At 42.0% G+C, this 16,037-nt stretch overlaps 1 pseudogene across 1 annotated transcript; it reads right to left on the bottom strand.

Moving 5' to 3' along the window:
• Positions 1-14,479: 14,479 nt before the first annotated feature.
• On the bottom strand, positions 14,480-15,541 carry LOC311259412 (putative nuclease HARBI1; annotated as a pseudogene). The gene has a single exon. The product of its transcript is annotated as a putative nuclease HARBI1 (transcript).
• Positions 15,542-16,037: the final 496 nt, after the last annotated feature.

Here is a 16,037-nt window from a genome sequence, read left to right as displayed (position 1 = left end):
CGCCCACCAGGAATAACGTAGGCAAAAGCTTAGCAAAACTTTTCATCAACAAGGTATGAGGATGCTACTGAGCATATGTGAAGTCTGTGGTGTAAAATCTGTAGGAGGAGTTAGTTAATGTACGAGGCTTAGAAAAGGATTCCTACAGAATGTGAACAGCCATAAGGGGTCATCGCACTGCCACGCCCACCAGGTATATCGGAGGCGAAAGCTTTGCACAAGGTGTCATCATCAAGGTCTAAAGATGATATGTAGTGAGTGTGAAGTCTGTGGCGTTAAATATGTAGGACAAGTTACATAAAGTATGAGGCGAAAACATGACAAAAAATGAATGGGAAAAGCCATAAGGGGGGCGTTAGGGGGCGCTACTGAGCTGTCGTGCTGCGCATGAGGGCAGTTGTGGTATCGAATTAACGTACGCATGGGTAAGGAGCTACATGCCAAATTTGGTGAGTCTGCGAACATCCTAAAGTCCCGAAAAATGCGTCGGAAATATGAAATTCGCTGCACGACGTTCAAGGTGGCCGACTTCCTGTTGCAGCTAAAATTCTGAAAAAAATAATTCCAGCCTAAATCCTTGAGACCCATGACTCCTGTAAATTTCATGATGATTTGAGAATGTTTTCGCGGGGACAAAATGACGTTTGGTGGTGCTATGGAGCCCCCTGACCATACCCACCAGCAATCATTTTTAATTATGAAATTTTTCACCACCAGTTTGGTGAGTTTTGGGGTATGGTCAGGCTGCCAAATATGCAATCTCGGGGATGGAAGAATAATAAAAAGAATTCCGCCTACAGATACAATAGGTCCTCGCACGAGATTCGTGCTCGGGCCCTAATTATCTGGTATGAAAGTATATGACAGAAGGTATATTCAATATTATAGGTCAGTATATCCTTTTTGAGATTACATATCCATTAAATTTGCAAGATTTTATGTAAAATTACATACAAACCCCAGACATTATACACATGGTCTCAAATTAACAGCAGAATATTGTAAATATAAATTTGGTCATCTGTATTACAGCAGTATTATGACATTTTTTAAAGTTAATCCTGTCACGGTTCGGCTGTGGCAGTCTGGTTGTTTGTTGTTTTCTTTGTTTTTCCCCTGTCTGCTTTCCCCCCCTCCTTTTCTCCCTCACCTGCTCCTTCCCTGTGTGTGTTCTGTGGGTGTGGTGGTGGCGGCGGCGGCAGCAGCAGAGTGGTGCACCTGCTCCATCTCATCTCATCACCCTCCGCCTATATCGCCTATGTCTCCACAACTTCAGCACCAGATTATTCCGTCCCTTACGGTGATATTATGTGCCACGTATTTCTAGCTCTCTCTCATGATTGAGACGTGTTCCTGTGTTTTGTTTGCTAGCACTTGTTTGTTTGGCTTGCCCTTCAGAGACTCTCGAGCGTTCCTCCACTCAGTTTCCTGCCTGCCAGCCTGCCTGCCCGTCTTCCTGCCTGCCTACCTGCCTACCCCCCAGTCTGGTCTTCTCGCCCACACTACCATCTGAACACACCAGCTCAAATAAACCTTTTGCTCCCTGATGTTCAGTCTTTGGTCTCTGCATTCGGGTCCACTGAAAACTCAAACCTAACAAATCCATTGTTTTTAAAGGTAGGCATGCTTTTTTTTAACATTAAAGACCTATTAAATAGACAAGATTTTAATGTAATTTTACATGTAAAACTCATATTACACAGGATATGATCTTAAATTAACAGTATATTGTTGAAATTATAACCTGATTACCAGTTTTACAACAGTCTTTTGACATTTTTTAAAATGTAAATCAAATGTTTTATGGCTGTTATATCATTTTATTACATTAAATATTGATTAAATATACAAAATTTTTATGTAAAATGCTCTCTATCTGGCCTTTGTTAGAACTCGGGCTGCTGCATTCTGAACAAGCAGCCAACAGCTTTTTTAGGTAGACCATACAAGAGAGCTTAGAGATTGTAATAGTGAAGTCTAGATGTTATTAAAGCATGCATACGTTTTTCTGTGTCGGACTGAGAAAAAAATGGTTTAACCTTAGCAATGTTTCTGAGATGGTAAAACAACACTTGGTGATATTGTGTAAAACAACAAGTGTAAAACAACACTTGGTGATATTTCAAATGTTGGCTTCAAAGTTGAGGTCAGGATTCAAGATAACCCCAAGGTTGTTGACCTGGTCCTTGGTATGAAGGGCAAAGGACTGAAGACACAGTTATACCTATCAATAAAGCCAAATGAAACTAATCAGCTTACTAAACTCCATGCATGTCTCAAGGACATTAAGACCTGGATGACCTGCAATTTTCTGCTGTTAAACTCAGATAAAACCGAAGTTATAGTACTTGGTCCTAAACACCTTAGAGATGCATTATCTAATGATATAGCGAGTTTGGATGGCATTAACTTGGCCTCCAGCACCACCGTCAGGAATCTGGGAGTTATCTTTGATCAAGATATGTCCTTCAACTCCCACATAAAACAAATTTCAAGGTCTGCATTTTTTCATCTACATAACATTGCAAAAATCAGGCCCATCCTGTCTCAAAAAGACGCAGAAAAGCTAGTCCATGCATTTGTTACTTCCAGGCTGGACTATTGTAATTCTCTATTATCAGGCTGCCCTAACAAGTCTCTAAAGAGTCTCCAGCTGGTCCAGAATGCTGCAGCACGTGTACTGACAGGAACTAAGAAAAGAGATCATATTACTCCTGTATTGGCCTCTCTGCACTGGCTCCCTGTAAAATCAAGAATAGAGTTTAAAATCCTTCTCCTAACTTACAAAGCTGTTAATGGTCAGGCACCATCATATCTCCAGGAGCTCATACTACCCTATCACCCAACTAGAGCATTACGCTCCCAGAACGCAGGATTACTTGTAGTTCCTAAAGTCTCCAAAAGTAGAATGGGAGCCAGAGCCTTCAGCTATCAAGCTCCTCTTTTGTGGAACCATCTTCCTGTTTTGGTCCGGGAGGCGGACACCCTCTCTACCTTTAAGAGTAGACTTAAGACCTTCCTTTTCGATAGAGCTTATAGTTAGAGCTGGTCCAGGACAGGCTCTTAGTTATGCTGCTATAGGCCTAGTCCGGGGGACAATGACACACTGAGCTTCTCTCTCCTCCCCTCTCCTCTCCTCTCCATCTGTATACATTATGCCTGTATACATGCCCCATCTCTGCATGTCACTGACTTACTTCTTCCCCGGAGTCCTTGTGCTTTCTAGTCCTACAGGCTCCCATGGATCCTGGCCGCGCCCGGGTCGTGGATCGTGGATGCTCCCACTGCTATGGCCCTGCCTGATCGTGGATGCGCCTACTGCTATGGCCCTGCCTGATCGTGGATGCGCCTACTGCTATGACCCTGCCGGATCGTGGATGCGCCTACTGCCATGACCCTGCCTGACACCCACCACTACTGTCGCTAATATTAGTCACATCTGTTACATACGTTCCACTACTATTATTGTAATGCATTACTACATACTATCCTTACCATTAATCACTACTACTGTTATCACTAGTAATCACATTTCCATGTGCATTTCATTATTATTGCTGTAATACATCTTTATGTACTTTCACTCCTGTCAACCATCGCTTATAATTGAATACATTGTGATCTCGTTGATCTGCTCTTTACATGCGACATCTATTGTACGTCTGTCCGTCCTGGGAGAGGGATCCCTCCTCTGTGGCTCTCCCTGAGGTTTCTTCCGCATTTTTTTCCCTGTCAAAAGGGCCTTTTTTTGGGGGCAAGTTTTTCCTCACTCGAATCGAGGGTCGAAGGACAGAGGGTGTCGTCTCTGTACAGATTTTAAAGCCCTCTGAGGCAAACTGTGATTTGTGAATTTGGGCTATACAAATAAAATTTGATTTGATTTGAAGATGTACCGACAGTTGCTTACTCTGGGCTTTTCCCCCAAATATTAAAATCTCTGTCTTGTCTTGGTTCAGCTGTAGGAAGTTGTGTGACATCCATACATTTATGTCATGTAAACATTGCACTAACCTATCAATGGGGCTAAAATCATCTTGGGATACAGAAATGTATAGCTGGGTGTCATCTGCATAACAGTGAAACTCAATGTTATGCTTACTGATGACATTGCCAGGTGGTAGCATATATACGTAGATTAAAAAAAGGATTGGACCTTACATAGAATCTTGTGGTACCCCCAGGTTATACAGGAAAACAAAGAACCCTTGACCAGTCAGATATGATCTAAGCCATCTCAGAACCCTTCCTGATAGACCAACCCAGTTTTCAAGTCTTTTTAGTAGGATTCCATGGTCGACAGTATCAAAGGCCGCACTAAGATCTAGGAGAACCAGGACTGAAAGCTTGTTTGAATCAGTATTTATTCTTATGCCATTCACCACTTTAACTGATGCAGTCTCTGTGCTGTAGTGGGCTCCAAAACCAGATTGAAAAGTCTCAAAGATATTGTTGTTTCTAATGAAAGTGTTTACCTGTTCAGAGACAACTTTTTCTAAAATCTTACCTAAAAAAGGTACTCAAAACTGAGGAATCTAAATGACTTTTTTGAGATGTGGTCTAACGATGGCAGTCAAGGACTGTCCGACAATACCTAATAATTCCTCTGAAAGTCAGTTAAAAAACGTTTTAAAAATGGGGTAGAAATGGGGTCAAGTTGGCACATAGAGGGTTTTAATTCAGAGACCACCTTTCTAATCAACTCTGCATCCACCAGAGTAAAAGAGTGCAAAGTCTGTTGAAAGTGCTTAGACCACTTACATCTGAAAGAGAAAAATCATTCCTGCAGGTCAATTGTTGTCTGTAATCTTTAATTAAACTAATTTACGAAGGAGTCGACTGATGAAGGGAGTGTTTGTGAGGCCAACATACTGTATTCATGTGCATAATAAAACTTTCAGCCACTTCAGGTATAAGATGTCCTTACAGTGGGTTCAACGTTACCCTGGGGCATGGGCACTGACACACTAAAGTCAACACAATAATGATCAGATGGAGCAAGGGATATGATCTTAAATCATACTTACTAATTACCAGATCTAAAATATGGCCAAGATTGTGGGTCGGTCCATAGATATGTTGTGTGAAGCCAAGATCTTCTAATAAGATTAAAAAAATCAGTAGCCCTTTTGTCATTTGAGCCATCTATGTGCAAGTTAAAATCATCAACAATAAGAATTTTGCAATTGAGGGTTTTAATATTTTTCACTCTGATCGTCCTAAAAAGGCCGGTGGAGTGGCAATTTATGTCAGATCCAGTTTTGCTGCACAAGTCTTGCTTGCTAATTCTATTAGTAATCAGTTTGAAATCTTAGCTTTAAGTATTGCTTTGTCTGGTGGTCATCACCTAACTATTGTTGGTTGCTATAGGCCCCCCTCTGCCACTGCAGAGACATTATCCTCTTTAATGCAGATGTTATCAAAACTGAAATTCAAAGAAATTGTTGTGGTGGGTGATTTTAATTGGGACTGGTCTTCACCAGTGTCTGATCCTTTTAAGGCCCAGTGCTTGGCTCTTAACCTTACGCAAATCATTGAAAGCCCCACGCGTCTTAACCCCAAATGCCCAACCAAATCTTCTCTTATTGATCTTTTAATTACCAACATGCCACATAAATTTTCTGCTACAGCAGTTTTTGCCAATGATCTAAGCGACCACTGTGTGATCGGTGCTGTTAGGGACACCCTCGCGCTAAGCCTCGTATTGTTCTTAAAAGAAGCCTTAAGCACTTTGTTGAACAAGCTTTTCTTCACGACCTTTTTCATATTAACTGGGATCGTATTTTACTAATTGATGATTTAAATCTTGCATGGGAATATCTTTATGACAGTTTTAGTTATTTTATGGATAAACATGCTCCTCTTCGTCGGTTCAGGGTGAAGGGACGAGAGAGCCCCTGGTTCACTGCTGAACTGACGGATCTCTTACACAAGAGAAATCAGCTCTGGGCCAATGCTAGGAAGTCTGGGCTTGAGGCCGACTGGTTACTTTTTCGGCAAGCACGTAACAGCTGCACTAGTGCTATTAGGGAAGCTAAATGAGAGTACTACTTATCACAGACCACAGACAACTTAAACGACCCTAGGAAATTTTGGCATACCATAAAATCTCTTTCAGCCAATACCTGCTCCTCAGAGTTGCCTCCCAATATTGTTGTTGATGGTAACTCACCCACTCTGTCCCCCGTCAGCCCAGCCTCGGGCAACCAGGATCTCTCTTTCTCTTTCACCCCCTTCTCAGTTAAAAGGGTTCTTACGGCCTTAAAAGACCTAGACCCTCGAAAATCAGCAGGTCCTGATAACCTCCCCCCTTACTTTTTACGTCTGGCCGCGCAGATTATAGCTCTGCCGGTATCTCACATCTTTAATCTTTCTATCCAGTGCAATGTTATTCCTGATGTGTGGAAAACCGCCTATGTGATCCCTCTCCTGAAAGGGGGTGACCGTACTTTATTGAACAATTACAGACCCATCTCCAAGCTCTCTATATTAGCAAAAGTTCTTGAAAGGCTGGTGAATGACCAGGTTAAGGATTATCTGAGCCTAAACAATATTTTATCTCCTTTTCAATCTGGTTTTAGGAAGCAGCACAGTACTGCAACTGCTGCCACTAAGGTGATAAATCATATGTTGGAAGCTATGGATGCCAAGAAATATTGCGCTGCTCTTTTTATCAATCTTTCTAAGGCATTTGACACAGTCGATCACAGTATTTTATGTCAGCGGCTGTCCACCATTGGAATCACTGACCATGCAGTTGGCTGGTTCTCTAACTACCTTTCAAACCGTAAGCAGTGTGTGCAGTCCGACGGCCTTTGCTGCGGGTTCCTTAACACTGTAAATGGTGTGCCGCAAGGGTCGGTTTTAGGACCCACTCTCTTTACTATCTATATGAATGAGGTGGGTCATAATACTAATGCATCTGTACATCTTTATGCTGATGACACCGTTGTTTATTGTTGTGCATCTTCTGTTGCCCAGGTGCTCACAGATCTGCAGTCTGCATTTGATGCCAATTGTCTCAACTCAGGCTAGTTTTAAATGCAGGTAAAACTAAGTTTATGTTCTTTTCAAATAAAAAGAAGATGCCTGCTGTTCTACCCTGTATTATGTCTGCTCAGGGTACCCCCATTGAGTCTGTGACCACTTACAAATATCTAGGCATCACAGTGGATGATAACCTCTCTTTTAAATGTCATGTTGACCAGTTACTGAAGAAACTGAAGTTAAAACTGGGGTTTTTCTTCAGAAATAGAGCCTGTTTTTCTTTTAAAACCAGAAAATGTATTGTTGCGGCCACTTTCTTGCCACTCTTGGATTATGGTGATGTTGTATATATGAATGCCTCTGCTCACTCCCTGCAACTGCTGGATGCCGTGTATCATGGGGCCTTGAGATTCATAACTGGTTGTAAACCCATCACTGTACATTGTACTCTCTTACAAACTGGTCTTCACTTTTCATGTGCAGAACCACTCACTGGTATCTATTTATCTATAAATCCATCATCGGACTGTTCCCCTCCTATTTGTCCACATATTTGATACGGAGACAGTCCAATCACAGCCTCCGGTCCCTGGACTTCATCTCGTTTTCCATCCAGTCAGTCCGTACGGAACTTGGCAAGAAGGCGTTCTCCTATGCCGCGCCTGCCACCTGGAACATGCTCCAGCAGAGGCTGAAGCTGTCCAGCTTTATTCCCTTAAAGGTTAATAAAAATAAAATAAATGTAATTGCAATCAAAATTATTCGACCCCCATTGCAATTTAGGTTTATTGCAAAATTTAAAATTTTTCAGGTGTTTGCAATAAACAAATTACACAAGAACAGTTTAAATAGTTAAATAAAACTAATATTACAAGGATTTTTTCCAAATTCAACACTAAATCCTACTTTCAATGACTACTGCAGTCTCAAAAATATTCAACCCCCTGAATAGAATTCTTCATAAGAGCACACATTTGCAAATCAGGTGTGGTCTCAAGCACACCTGATGCAACCAATCAAGGGCTTCATTAGTTGCATCAGGTGTGCTTGACATAGAACACCTCAAATACCTGGACTGTTGACGTTTCATTGCATCTTAGAAATATGACTAAGTGAAGAGAATTGTCCAAAGCGTTCAGAGAAGAGATCATTGCCTTGCACAAACAAGGAAAAGGATACAAAAAGATAGCAAAGGCACTGAATGTTCCTAGAGATACAGGAAGCATAGTTTGCAAGTTTAAAGTTAAAGGAACAGTGGCTACACTACCTGGACGTGGCACATACTAAACACTGAAGGGCTCCATGCCCGAACTCCAAAACGTACACCACTACTGACTAGTGGTGCAACGGATCATCATTGATCCGTGATCCGTTCGGATCAATATCTTCGGTTCGGCACACACATGATCCGCGGATTGATTTATGAAAAAAAAAAAGTTGTGCGCATGTTCAGTCCACACACTTGTTAAGTGCAGCGTGGTCATGGCGAGCGGAGGAACGGAGGAGCTTGAACGCCCCGCATCATTTAAATCCCCTGTATGGGAGCATTTTGGCTTCCCTGTCAAATATACTGATGAAGGAAAGAGGTCAGGGCCGTAGCCACCATTGAGGACACCGAGGTCATGTCCTCGATACTTTTCTCCTTAAGTTTTGTTTCATTATAACTGAAAGTAAATACGGTCGCGAAGTGACTGCAGGTCTATTTTTAGAACGGCAATTAAATGAATCGGAGCAAAGATGCAGCGTAGTGGTAAGAGGCTGCATCAACCCAAGTTATCATTTGTTGCAGCAAGAAAGGCTGAGGATCATCAGGCAAAGAGGAGAAAAATGATCCGATCCGTGACTCTGATCCGAGAAACGATCCGAACCGTGAGTTTTTTGATCCGTTGCACCCCTACTACTGACCCAAAAGCACAAGAAAAGTCGGCTCCAATTTGCTCAAAACTATATAAATAAGCCAAAGAGGTTTTGGGATTCTGTTCTGTGGAATGATGAAACAAAACTGGAACTTTTCAGGCCTATGGATCAGCGGCATGTCTGGAGGAGGAAGAATGAAGCATACGCTGAAAAGAACACCCTGCCTACGGTGAAGCATGGCGGTGGCTCAGTGATGCTCTGGGGCTGCTTTGCTTCCTCTGGCACTGGAAACCTGCAGCGTGTGGAGGGCAAGATGGATTCAGTCAAGTATCAAGAAATCCTGGGAGAAAATGTCATGCCGTCTGTGAGGAAGCTGAAGCTTGGGCATCATTGGACCTTCCAACAGGACAATGATCCCAAGCATACCTCAAAGTCCACCAAGGGTTGGTTTCAGAAGAAGTCCCGGAAGATACTAGAGTGGCCATCACAGTCACCTGACTTGAACCCCATTGAAAATCTCTGGTGGGATTTGAAAAAGGCGGTAGAAAAAAAAAAACCCCAAAAAACCCAAGAATATTAGTGAACTGAAGGCCTTTGCCCATGCGGAATGGGCTAAGATTCCTCAGGAACGCTGCCAGAAGCTGGTGTCTGGCTATGCATCACATTTGCAGCAGGTCATAACAGCAAAAGCTCTACTAAGTACTAAAGATGCTTGTCATGAAGGGGTTGAATAATTTTGAGACTGCAGTTGTCATCAAAAGTGGCACTTTTTGTTGAATTTGGAGAAACCACTTGTAATATTACTTGTGTTGAGCTATTTTTTATTGTTCTTGTTTGAATTGTTTATTGCAAACAGCTGCTAGTTTGTACATTTTGCCAATAAACCTAATTTGCAGTGGGGGTTGAATAATTGTGATTGCAAATGTATATATATGTGAATATATACCGTGCTAAAAAGAAAAAACACTTTAAACACTTTAATCACACACCATATCCTGATGAAAGAATTATTCAAATTGAAAATCTTTACTGATGTACATTGTATAAAAATAATTTGTTGAGAACAAAATGACGTAACAACGGTCAGTGGAAATAAAAATCATCAACCCATTGAGGGCTGGATTCAAAATCATATATTTTGAATCATAATCATATCTTATAAAATCCAAATGTCTTCCAAACTTTTGATTTTAGATTTGACATGCATTGTAAATCTTGTTGGCGTTGTCGGACATGTTGCTTTTGTTTCCTTGGCAATGCTTAGCTAACGTTTCTGTGCCACATCTCGCAAGGGTCTCATGTTGAACTTTGAACTTTTACAAGAGTTTGAAGATGCTGTGAGGAAGTAGCTGCAGCTTCACTCAACCAATTCATAACCTTAAAATTGGGTCATCGTCCAGTTGACAGTACACATCGATCCAGAGGTCTGCGTATCAGTGTAGTCGTATCTTTAACTTTAATTTTTACATCCCTAGTGTGTATATTTACAACCAGAGACTGGATGCTCACTCACACATCCAACAGACATGCAGTAACATAATCATTCATTTAGAGATTTGTTTTTGGCCATTGAGTGAATAAGTCCAATATTGCTCATTGTGGTCTCCACAAACTCCATATCCTTATATCCAATGACTACTGCATTGGTCGATTGCCAGTGACTCCCAAAACAACATACTATATCACTGTTCCCAAGACAACATGACCACTGCAGCGTATACCAGCAACAGGCTGTTTGGTTAGGTTTAGGAAAATATTTCTGTTTGGGTTAAAGTAATTACCCAACACAAAGTTATTAAGTTGACTATTGGTTTCACACAGGACATGAACGGCAGTCACCTAGATCAAAGTCAACCATCCATCCCCGACCTCCTCCCTATTTAGACACTGTCACTTCTCCTGACTTCCTCATTTCAGGTTTTTTTCTGTTGTTTTGTGTCTTTTCCACTATCTGCCTTTCCCCCCTCCCTTCTCCCTCACCTGCTCCTTTCCTGTGCATTTGTCTGTAGGCGTGGCAGCGATGTCTGCAGCAGCGGAGAGGCGCACCTGTTTCTCATCAGCTCATCATCCTCTGGCTATATTACCCTGGTCTCTCCACTACTCCGGTGCCAGATTGTTCTGTCCTGTATGGTGACTATATCAGTGCCGCTTGCTATTGTGCTTAGCTCGCTTTAAGTATTTACATGTATTGAGATTTCTCTTGTGCTTATGCTCGTGTCTTTGTTTGACTCGTGTGCAGAACCTCCATCACCTTTCCGTTCTGCTTCCTGCTCCACCGGCTCACCTGAGTTCCTCCATGCTGATTCTGACCAATCCTGCCTGCCTGCCTGCTGGCGTAGCCTTTTCATCCGGAATTCCCTAAGAGAACCCTGTTGCAAAAATAAATTCCTTTACACCCTGACTTCCTGCCTCCGATCTCTGCATTTTGTTCTAGAGAAAAACCTCACTGTAACAGAACAATATGGCCAAATGACAATCGCTCGTCAGAGACGAGTGACTGACGACGCTACAGCTGCACACACTGTCACACAAGCCACACACAGTGATCACGGCAAGAGTTTTCTTTTCTTTTTACAAATTAGATTAGGAAATTTACTCCTATCAGATTCCTGTTCATTTACTCTGAGAATGAGAGGATAAAAAAAATCTATGAAAAAAATGAAATGAAAAAAAATCTACCGTGTAAATATGTTCAGAATTCAGTTTTACTGAATTTTACCTGGTGATATACAAATAAGATTAGTAAATTTACTCCAATCAACACTCCTGTTCCTTTATTTTGAGGATGAGATGACAATAAATATTATTTTTCTGTGTAAATATGTTCAAAAATCAGTTTTCCTAAAAGTTACTTTCAGTCGCCTGGTGACGTCACAATATGCAAATTAGATGACTAAATTTACTCCCATCACAAACTTTAGGTCATTATGAATATTTTTCTTATTTACACTGTGGATTTATCTCTCACCACTTCCAAGCTACAGCCTTTTGAAATCTTAAAATCCAAACGGAATATTTTCCTAAATAAACTCTGGCGCCTAGAGGGTTAACCTCCAGCGTAATGCAACTGGGAGGGCACATGGACCAGGTGTGCACCCAACTGTCCTAGGTCGCTGCTGATGCCAACCCCCTTTTTTCTGATGAGGATTGGCTGCTCTAACTGTCTGCTGTTTGGTGCTGAGCAAGTAATGTACAGTGGGTGTTTCAGAACTTTTACTCTGAAATCAGCTGCCTGCGATACTATGAGAGTAGTGAGAGTCCCTCATGAACAGACAGAACAAAATGATGCCTGGCTGCAACATTTACAATATGATTGCTGTGTTTTCACTGTTCATTGTTTTCCTGAGCTTTTTTTGGTATGCAGTGACTTCTGGTAAGCTACAAGCTTTATTCAAACTTCCAAATATTCAGCTTTTGTTCAATTCAGTCTTTATTGGTAATCTGGATCAGAGTAATACAGATAATGAAATCCTCCTTTTCTCAGTCATGGATCACGGTGATCCTGCTGACTTTATCTGAGTATTTCAAAACACTGGCAGGGTGGATCACCGTGATCCCGACCTGGCCAGATACGGATTTCCAAATCTCAAGTCTCCACCTCCGGGATCTGAAACATGGCGGACTACTTCACGAAAGGAGTAGCTGAGAGCGCAACTTTCACGTCAAAAGTGTAAGTTTACTGTCGTCTAATGTGTAGCGGTTTTAAGACCATACGAATGCCAACCAACTAGGGGTGTGCAGAGCAGCCGATATTTGTATCTGTATTTGTATTTGTTGAGGGGGGAAAAGTATTTGTATTTGTATTTGTATTCGAGTAAAATTCAAAATAGGCGTAAAAATATATATATTTTTTTAGTTACACTTCTAATTTTCGTTATAGTGTAAGTATTCTTTAATTATCCATTATAATAATTATGGATATGCAATATTGGTTGATATTTTTCCATAAATCCAGCAATGAACATGTAACAAGGAATGTCATTGAAAAGAAAATAACATAACAGCCATTACCTCATCCATGGTTAAACCAACAACTAATAAAATATCATTGTGAACATTATGAACCCCACCACCACCCGTCCTTGTTGGAGGACGTTAAACAGACAGAATAAAAACAAATAATACTTAAAAGAACTGTTCTTTCTAATGCACAGAGCTCCAAGAACTAAACTTGATCTGTAAATAATATGACATAGTAGCCTATAGCTAACGGTCATTCTACTTCTGGCCTCTACCTTTTAACTAAACGTAACCAACTCCTTTCTTCATTGCCTAAAACCCAACCAAAGCACGGAGCAAATTTTTTTTCTCCCCCGGTCTGCTGTCAGCAGGGTCGCCGGCTGCAGCAGCCTCGCGCCTGTGAAGTGGGCTCAAGCCGCGTTCAGCCGCGCTCGAGCGGAGCGGGGGAGAGAAACAATGTGTATTTCTTTTACTCTGTGGAAGATCTCCCAACGGAGAGAGGGACAAAGCAAGTGGGACAGATCTGCCCAGTCCCTGAGCAGCGCGTTTCACAGACAAGCCACAACGCAGACTGTAAACAACGTCACCTGGTTCAGCAGCGCCATGGACAGCTGCGGGGGCGGGGGGGTTGGAACAGCGGTGTTTCGACCCCCCGCCCCCGACTCCTGAACGTCACTCACTCACTCATCCGGGCATGTACTGCGGTCTCATGAGGAAACGTAGCTTTTTGATATGATGTTTTTCTTGTTCCCGAATACAAATATTTTTTAAAGTATTTGTTCGAAATAAGTATTTGTAAAAAACAGGTTATTTGTGCCTTTCCGAATACCGTATTCGGGTTCGGCTCCACCCCTACAACCAACATATCATGCAACCCAACTATTTGAATTGTCACCTTATTAAAACTAGGCCATAGCGATCTCTAATTGAGCCACGGCCGTGCTAATGGGAGCTAACCCGGCTCCATTGACTTGTGTGTTAAGCAGCTAGCGGGCTATCATTAGCGTCACGTCATTGGCAACACAGCAGACTTATAGGCTACATGTGTACAGACCTGCTGCAGTACAGAAGTGTCAGAATGCTACAGTAATGCTGGTGATGATATCATGTTTTTGTGTACATAAACACAATTTGGGACTGTGGATTAAGATACTCATACACCTTCTACTTTCAGAGTCCACTCACAGCCATGGACCACTCAGCTACAACAGGGCGGGTGCTGGAAATCCTTTAATTGTATTGATACATTTAAGGTTTTCAAGTAATTGGAGTTTGAATAAAGAGCAAAATTGTAATAGCATTACTTTCATGGTATATACCTTGGTCAGTGACACAATTAGACATTTTTTCATCCTAATTTCTCTCCCGTATATGGAAGGCTCTCACTTAACATAATTATGGTCATTTATAAAAGGATCTGATTTGATGAAGTAAAATAATCAGTGTGTACACAAACACTTACTGAAATACATTGCTGCATGTTAAAATCACATTCAAGCTATATCCAAACATTTTAAAAGTGCATTATTAAGCCTCTGATTGAAGTCAAATTTGTCTTCATTTAATCAGAAGCATGAAAATATACCTTGAAAATGCTTGGAAAGTGCTTCAATGTGCAGCATGATATAAACTGTGACACTGAAAACATGCAAGTGCACACATCTCATAGTTTAACCATTTAATTGGAAAAATAAAGATTAACCATGGCATTTTGCACAGCTCTTCCATCAGGCGGCGGTGGTGGAGGCAGCGGATCAGGGACTTCTGCGCGGGGAGGAGGTCCATCAATGAGAGCCTCCTGAAGTGGCACTCTTCTTGTTTGTGCTATGTTGTGGAGCACAATGCAGGCACAGATGATGTGACAGGCTTTCTGTGGCTCCACACGGAGATAGTTCAGGCAGGCAAATCTGTGTTTTATCACACCATTTAGGCACTCAATTTTCCCTCTTGTTGTGGCATGGACACTGTTGTACCTCTGCTGGGAGTCATTGGTGACAGTAGCAAAAGGGGGTCATCAGCCAGGGTAGAAGGGGGTAACCGCTGTCACCGAGGAGGATGCCATCTGGGGCGGTCTGCTGGAGCCTTTTAAAGAGGTGGCTTGCTCTCAAAATACAGGCATTTGGTACAGACCCAGGCCATCTTACAATACAGTTGGTGACAATGAGGTCAGCATTCCCCACAAGCTGCACGTTAATGCTGTGCCGGCCCTTTCTGTTGACATACTCCCATTCCCTGGCATGAGGTGCCTGAATAATGCACGTGTACAGTCAATAACACCAATAGTATTGGTCATCCCCCCCAATGAGAAAAACTTCCTCTTGGTCCTTGCTATGTCATCTTCATTTTCAGGCCATTTCACAAATTAAACAAGAAGATTGGTAAGGGCAGATGACAATGAATGCACCACATGGCCCACTGCTGACTTTGTCACCGCCAGTCCATCCCCAATTACCTCAAAGAAGGAACCACATGCATAAAAACGTAGCGCTATAAGCACTTGCTCCTCCACAGTCAAGGCATTGCTCCTCAGAGTGGCACGTTCAAGGTGAGGATGAAGAATATTGCAGATGAAAGCAATATCATCTCGCCCACATCTGTATTGTGCATAAAGCTCATCCTTGGAGTAATGCTCGAGCAGGTTGGGGCATTCAGCATAGTGTCGTGGCTTATACCTTCTCCTTGGTGTTGGTGTACAATTGAGGTCATTGTCTGTTCCTCCTTCTGATGTAAAGAGAACCATTCATGCTCAGAGAACCCAATTTAAGTCTTCCCAATGAACCTGGGATACTCTCACACCTGAAAGTAATTTCACTGGCATGGTATAAAAGAGTGACCGGTTGACCAACCTCCAGACAACATGGAGGCCCAAAAAAGTAAGGGGTTGAATTTTACGGGTGCTGAAACCCATGCATTGCTGGATGGTGTGCGGTTACATTACAAAAGTTTGTTTGGCATATTCAGCACCCCTGGCCAGACCAATGTGTCAAAAAAGTAGAGGAGAGATTTGGGCTGCTATCACAGCACAAATAAATGCCACTGGCAGTGGCCAACTAAGGTCGGTGGAGCAGGTGAAACTTGGGTGGAAGAATTTGAAACAAAAAGCAACCAAGGACCAGGCAGAGGCAAAAAAAAAACCCAAACTGGGAACAAGCCCTTCAAAGGTAAGACTTAACTGTCTGTTTTCTAAATTATGATATAATATCACATATCACATATCTACAATATCTACAATATTA

This window comes from Pagrus pagrus (genome assembly GCF_965226575.1).
Source record: "Pagrus pagrus genome assembly, chromosome: 7".
In the NCBI taxonomy this organism is placed as follows: Eukaryota; Metazoa; Chordata; class Actinopteri; order Spariformes; family Sparidae; genus Pagrus; species Pagrus pagrus.
This window is presented reverse-complemented; position numbering and strand designations above follow the sequence as displayed.